The following is a 6,753-nucleotide window of genomic DNA, read 5'->3' on the forward strand; positions in this document are numbered from 1 at the left end:
TTGTCTGCGACATCTTTTGGTTATCTCCTTCTAACATTGCTTGCTTGTCCCAACAACCAACCCCCCACTTTCTCTCCACCCCCTCCCCTTAAATCAGCTTATATTTCACCCCCTCTCCTATTTTTACTTAGTTCTGTTGAAGGGTCATGAGGACTCGAACCGTCAACTGTACTCTTCTCCGCTGATGCTGCCAGACCTGCTGCGTTTTTCCAGGTATTTTTTATTTTTTGTTTTATAATCAGCTGAATGTCCTTTTGCTGAATTGGAGCTTCTGCTTCTTTAATCATACTGCTTGTGGAAAGAGGGAAGGAAATATTGAAATTACTTTTCTGGATAAATTTTTTTGATGTAATTTGTAGATTTTTATATTCAGGTTTTTGGCCTTGAGAGCTGTGTCTCGGTGCATTTTTCTGGTGCACTGTGACTGGAGAGTACACACAGAATTAAGCACCTTGCCAATGAGGTGGAGAAAAATTTATAAACTTGACACGGACAATTGATTTTACATAGAGAATCAACTTGCTGATTATAAAATTGTCTGCTGTAAACTTATGTTGTCAGTAAATAAAAATTGATAAATGACAATCAAAAGTAGATCTAAAATGACAAGACTCTAAGGCTGTAATGATATCTTGCCTACAAAATTAAACTGTCACATGTCCTTCAGGGGAAGGACAGAACTATTAAGACTTGCTCATTTGGATGCAAAATGTCATATTTTCAATTTAGATAGTTCTGTTCTAATAGATTTACAACCTGACATTTTTCATTGTATATCTCAGCCCCATTGTTTACCCAGTGATGACAGCTCTATCATAAGGATATTAGTTTGTAGTTCTAAAGCAGAATTATGAGGGAATGAAAAATCTACTCCATGCGATTGAACCCTTAAAGTGGTAAAATTTTCAGATTTGCTGTGCCAACTATACTGAGCTTCTGTTAATGCAGTGGATTAAAAAGTTCCTCACACGGCAATAAGTGGGTAAAAGTCCAGCTGTCAATCGTTTACACAACTGAAGAAGGCTCGCAGAATTTTGTAATCCTCTTCAAATCCAGACTCTGTAGTGTTGTATGGATAGTTCCATATAAATAAGGCTAAAAAAGATCAACCTAACACACCAAACACTAAAAAGTTGTACTTCTACTCAATCTGTATCTGCTAAGCCATAAAGCAACAGATCACATTTCCCACCCCTTACGCTGATGCGTAAATGATTCTTTTGTTTACCAAAATGTTGAGTGAATCAGGATTAGTTATGGAAATTCTTCAAGAAATCTCAAACAGCATTTGCAATGATGTGTAATTTTGTGGCTTATTACCAAGCATTGCTAATTTGTATAAGAGTAGTTTTTAAACGGGTGTGTACAGGATTCCCTGTCTGAACAGGGGAAAGATGGTGCTTATCCAAGCCAAAAAAATGTATGTATTTGTCTTGTGTAGAGCAACAGAATTAATGGGCTGAATTTTAACCCAAATTAAAACAGATGGGCTTGGGTCAGGAGGGGAATTGGAGTCTGGAAAATCTGTTTCCCGATACAAAATCACCTGCAACCTGTCTATTTCCGATTTTAACTGAAGCCATAAGGTGAACGGGCAGCCAACCTGCTCCAAGGAGGTGGCTTAGAATTTTATATGTGATAATGAGGCTGTTTTCAACTAGAACTGTGGGCAGCCAGATTCCCCAGCATTGGGAAACCCAGAAGCATTATTGAGGTGAGGATTTGGTATATTCAAGAGGTAATTGTCTTCACACTGAGTTCCTGGGTCCAGGTACCTGCCTGTGAAGCTACAGGTATCTGACCTCCGATTTGGTCTATATTCCACCTGAACAGGATTTGAGCCTTTTAAAATTGAGGAGTTTCCTTAAATTAGGTAGGAAAATCTTGTTCATTTGGTTGAGAAGTCAGTGGTGAGGAGTCAAGATTACCACGAGTGAGGTTAGGAGAAATTTCTTTACACAGTGGGTTGTTGGGCATGGAATGCTTTGTAGTAGGAACTAACTGAGTCAGAGACATTGCATCTTTTAAGTGAAATTGGATACATATTTGGAGCAGCAGGAGGCACAGGGGATTGGGGGACAGTGTGGTTAGTTTAGGATTAGTCCAGCAAAGTAGCCATCACAGGCATAAAGGCCTATATTGTAAACCTCTATGGCTATCTCTCAGCAGAGATAACAATTGGAATAGCCATGCATCCATTCCATTGTGTTTACATTGCAGTAAATCAGATTATGTTTTTGAGGTATTTGAATTTATTTTAATATTTGGAAAATGACAGTGGTTTGTGAAAGCTATTTGATGAAGATGAAGTCAATCCTTGACTCACTGCCCCCTATACAGGCACAATAAGGCCAAGAACCTGAGGTACATACATGTATTCTTCTGGTAAGCACCTTGCAATCAAATATAGAATGGCTTCATAAATGAATGTGCAAATATATTGAATGCATAGACAAATTAAATGTTATTTGGCTTTTTAAAATGTCATTGATCTCACAAGAGGGACCTCAACCTTAAGAGGATGAAGAATGAAAGGACATTTCGAGTTGGTTAGTTTACACAGAGCTTGGTGGAATTAACTGCCAAGGAGACTAAAGGGACTGGTTGTTTAAGCAAATGCAAGAATGAGTTGAATAAGCGCCCAGAGAAAAAAAATTGATAGAGGGATAAGCAAAATATTTTAGAATATGATATTTTCTAGATACTGTGATATGTCAAAGGGACAGTAATTCCTAGATTCTATAAATTTCCATGTTCCTATGATTGTATACTATCATAAAATATGCACAAATGTACAATACCTTTATAAAATATATTAATGCATGTTCTTGGAATCCAGGATTACACAGATATGGTTAATCAATATGATTACCAGTGCACTGAAATCATAGGGTAATTTTTTTTTTTAAGAAAAGTCATTGCCTCGATATAAATGAGCACTTTTTTCAATTCATCTTTGGGATGCGAGCGTGCTGACAACACCAGCATTTGTACCTATCCCTAATTGCTCTTGTGAAGGTGGTGGTGAGTCACCTTGAACTGCTATAGTCCATTGTGGTGTTGGCACATTCGCAATGCTGATGGGAGGGGACAGGGGACTTTTCTTTTCCCACCTATTTCCATTATTTTTAAATCTTTTATGCCCTGCCAGCCTTTCCACCCCACCCCCACTAGAGCTGTAACTCTTTTGAGTACAAACCCATTTCCATCTGTTTCAGATGAAGTTACATTGTTTCATAGTTTGCCATTGTGAGATTTGAACTCTTGATCTTGGGGTTACAAACCCACTACCAAAACCACTTGTCTATTTAGGCCAAGCCCCACTAGAGCTGTACCTTGAGTGCCCTACCATCCATTCTTAATTAGCACATTTGTTTAGGTAATATCACTACCTTCAACACCTCTGTGTTCTTTTGTCTGTGACATCTCTTGATTATCTGCTCCTATCACTGCTTGCTTGTCCCTACAACAACACCACCCTCCCCCAACTTCTCTCCCCCCTTCCCTGCCCCACCTTAAACCAGCTTATAATTCACCCCTCTCCTAAGATTCACTCAGTTCTGTTGAAGGGTCATGAGGACTTGAAACGTCAACTCTTTTCTTCTCCGCTGATGCTGCCAGACCTGCTGAGTTTTTCCTGGAAATGGGTTGGCTGATGTCCCTCATCCCAACTTAGTAAAGCTCAGAAATAGGTAGGTTAGAGCCAGATTCCTGATGCTTTTGGAATTTTTACCCATTTACTCCTCAATAACAAAGTTATCTTAATAAGATGTTGGCAACTATATTGCTTAACTTTTACCAGTGCAATCCTGTAAAGAGTACATGTGGAAAATGTGCAGCTGGGTTAGATTTTCCCTCTACAATGCTTGGCATCTGCAATATTAATGTTCTTAGTTAATTACATCTCATTTATAAAATGGCATCCATCACTATCATGGGTAACAGCACCATTATTATGTATTATTTGAGTGATTTTAAATAGGTTTCTTGTGCTGTTCATACAGTGATGTAATGTACACAATGGAAGAACAGACTAGGAAAGTAAAGAAACTAAGTACCGTTAAGGCAAGTACTGAGTTGTTTGAAACTTAAAATTCCGCACACTTTACCTAGCCTTTAAAATAGTCCAATCCTCTATCATTGAAGTTCATGCCCTTAAAGTTCTGCATGTGGGGAAAAAAAATTAAAAACATATGCAGGAAATGTAACTTGTTTCGTTTTTACTGTCCAATACAGTAAAGATTGGAGAGGTTGATTAGAAAAGCATGGTTTGGTTTGAGGGAGATGAATTGAATTGTAACTGGGAAGAAGTAAGACTGTTGAGAGAAGATTGTAGATTTTAACATTCGAAGACTACAACAGAAATGTTATTGACGCAGCAAACTTAAGAAACATAATTATGATAACAAAGAATGTTTGCACTCCAATTACTGTAAACATGCTATTTTAAAACAGCTTTTGTTCAGCATTACTAATATTTCCCTCTAAGAGAAAAAAAAATTGAACCTCTTTTAATATTAGTGTTATGTGCATTTGCTTTGATATTTTAGGCATGTTACTGTCATTATAAACATAATAACCTGCTGTGATTCTTGAATATTATAAGTGGCTGGTTTTGTTAGTGATTGTATTAACATAATCTTGTGGTATTAGTAATTCTTTATAATGAGCTGTGTTGGTAGACGAGTTCAATTGATTGATTGTGTGTCTAGTTAACCACCATCATGCTCATGAATAAAAAGGAAAATGTGATAATGGGTCATGATTTATTAATAGATAAAGGTTTTAGCCTAATTAAGGTCCCGAAGAGAGCAAGAGTAGTGGATAGCATGAAGAGGGGGAGAAATAGAATCTATAAAATGCAACAATGATAATTTTTAAAAATTGGTTTATAAGATGAGACCTTTCTGGTAATGCCAACATTTATTGCCCATCCCTAATTGTCTTTGAGAAGGTAATTTTTTTTCAATCACCACTGTTTATTGGAATTTCTATTGAAGGGAATATAAATATCCGGCTTTAGGGCATGGCATCAACTAATCAAATTCAACCTCAAAGTTTCTTCATCCACTCCTGTGTTGGTCCGATCCTGTCACATGGATGGGCAGGAATGTCAGGCATATTCCTATCATACCGGACAGGAACTGGATAATTGAATGGAACAGCCTGGTTCAAACTGGCCTGGGTGTCAGCCATCGGACTCACTGCAGCAGTGATTAAAGCAATTGAACCAATCGCGAGGGCTGCAACTATGACAGGCTCCCTTGGCCCAGGCATTCTTCACGTAAGACCCAATTTTCCACATTGCCATCTTGCACGATGTGAATGACAAGCTGCCTTCTAGAACTGCTGTAGTCTGTGTGATGTAGGTACACCCAGAGTGCTGTTAGGTGGGGAGTTGTAGGATTTTGACCCAGTGACTGAAGAAATGGTAACTGTGTCCAATTCAGTTGCTAGCTAATGGTAACCCCCCCCGCCCCCCCAGGATGTTCGTGGTGGAGGGTTCAACAATATTAGTGCCGTTGAATGTCGGGGGAGGTGGTTAGATTCTCTCTTTTGGAGATGGTCATTATCTGACTGTTTGGTGGCATGAATGTTACTTGTCACTTATCAGCACAAGCATGAATGTTGTTTAGGTTTTGCTGCATGCAGACATGGACTGCTTCAATATCTGAGGAGTTGTGGATAGTACTTGATCATTCTGTAAACATCATTGAACATTTCCACTTCTGACCTTATGCTGGAAGGAAGGTCATTGATGAAGCAGCTGAAGGTGGTTGGGCCTAGGACACTACCCTGAGGAACTCCTGCAGCAATGTCCTAGGGCTAAGATGATTGACCTCAAACAACCACAATCACCTTCCTTTGTGCTATGTGTGACTCCAGTAAGTGGAAAGATTTCCTCCCGATTCCCACTGATTTTCAATTTTGATTGGGCTCCCACTGCCTCAAATTTTCTATTTTTCTCTTTGTTTAATTTCTTTCATTGCATCAACTCTTTTCCAGTTCTTTGTCTGACTGTTTAAGCCTCTGTGAAACACCTGGAGACATTTTTCACCTTTAAAGATGCTATATAAATGCATGCTGTTGCTGCATATTTTCATCACTATATATCATTTATAAATGCATGAATAACACACTGAGGAGCCTCTCTTCACAATAATACTGGAATTTTTTCCTATCATGTTGCTGCTTTGGTAAATGCTATTTTTCATTCCAAGCTCCCCTACTGTGCTATTTAATTCCCTTTGAAATAAATGTCTCCCTTCAGTGGTGTCTTTGAGGAAAATATCTTTTATCTTCTCAATGAATATAAACATTCCCTGTGCATTGATATTTTTTGGGTGATGTTTTCAATGTTTGTATCTTGTGTGTTGTAAGCTAGCTTTTGTTAAATAGGATACACCTTGTGTTAAAGTGGTTTAAGCTAATACAGTTTGTCAGTGGGTTATCAGTTGTATGCCACATCAACACTAAGGCGTGCACATGATTGCCTTTTTTGTCTTGGGTATCTTGAAGGACATTTTCACCCTATTTATAAAGATCTTTCTCTTTATTTATTATTTTAATTAATTAGTTTAAAGACATTATCATATCTGGATGTTAGACATATATTTATTTGATGTTTTTCCATAATATTTCGGAAGGAATCTGCAAAAACCGATTAGAATGTACTTTTCTGTCAAAATAAGGCCAGTGATGCTCTCCATTATTAATGCGCACACGCAACAGCAGTTTCAATGCAAAAACCCA

General features: G+C 38.0%; 1 pseudogene; it reads right to left on the reverse strand.

Moving 5' to 3' along the window:
- Positions 1-5,052: 5,052 nt before the first annotated feature.
- Positions 5,053-5,311, reverse strand: LOC121286984 (annotated as a pseudogene).
- Positions 5,312-6,753: the final 1,442 nt, after the last annotated feature.

The sequence above is a fragment of the Carcharodon carcharias genome, chromosome 2, assembly GCF_017639515.1.
Source record: "Carcharodon carcharias isolate sCarCar2 chromosome 2, sCarCar2.pri, whole genome shotgun sequence".
NCBI classification, from domain to species: Eukaryota; Metazoa; Chordata; class Chondrichthyes; order Lamniformes; family Lamnidae; genus Carcharodon; species Carcharodon carcharias.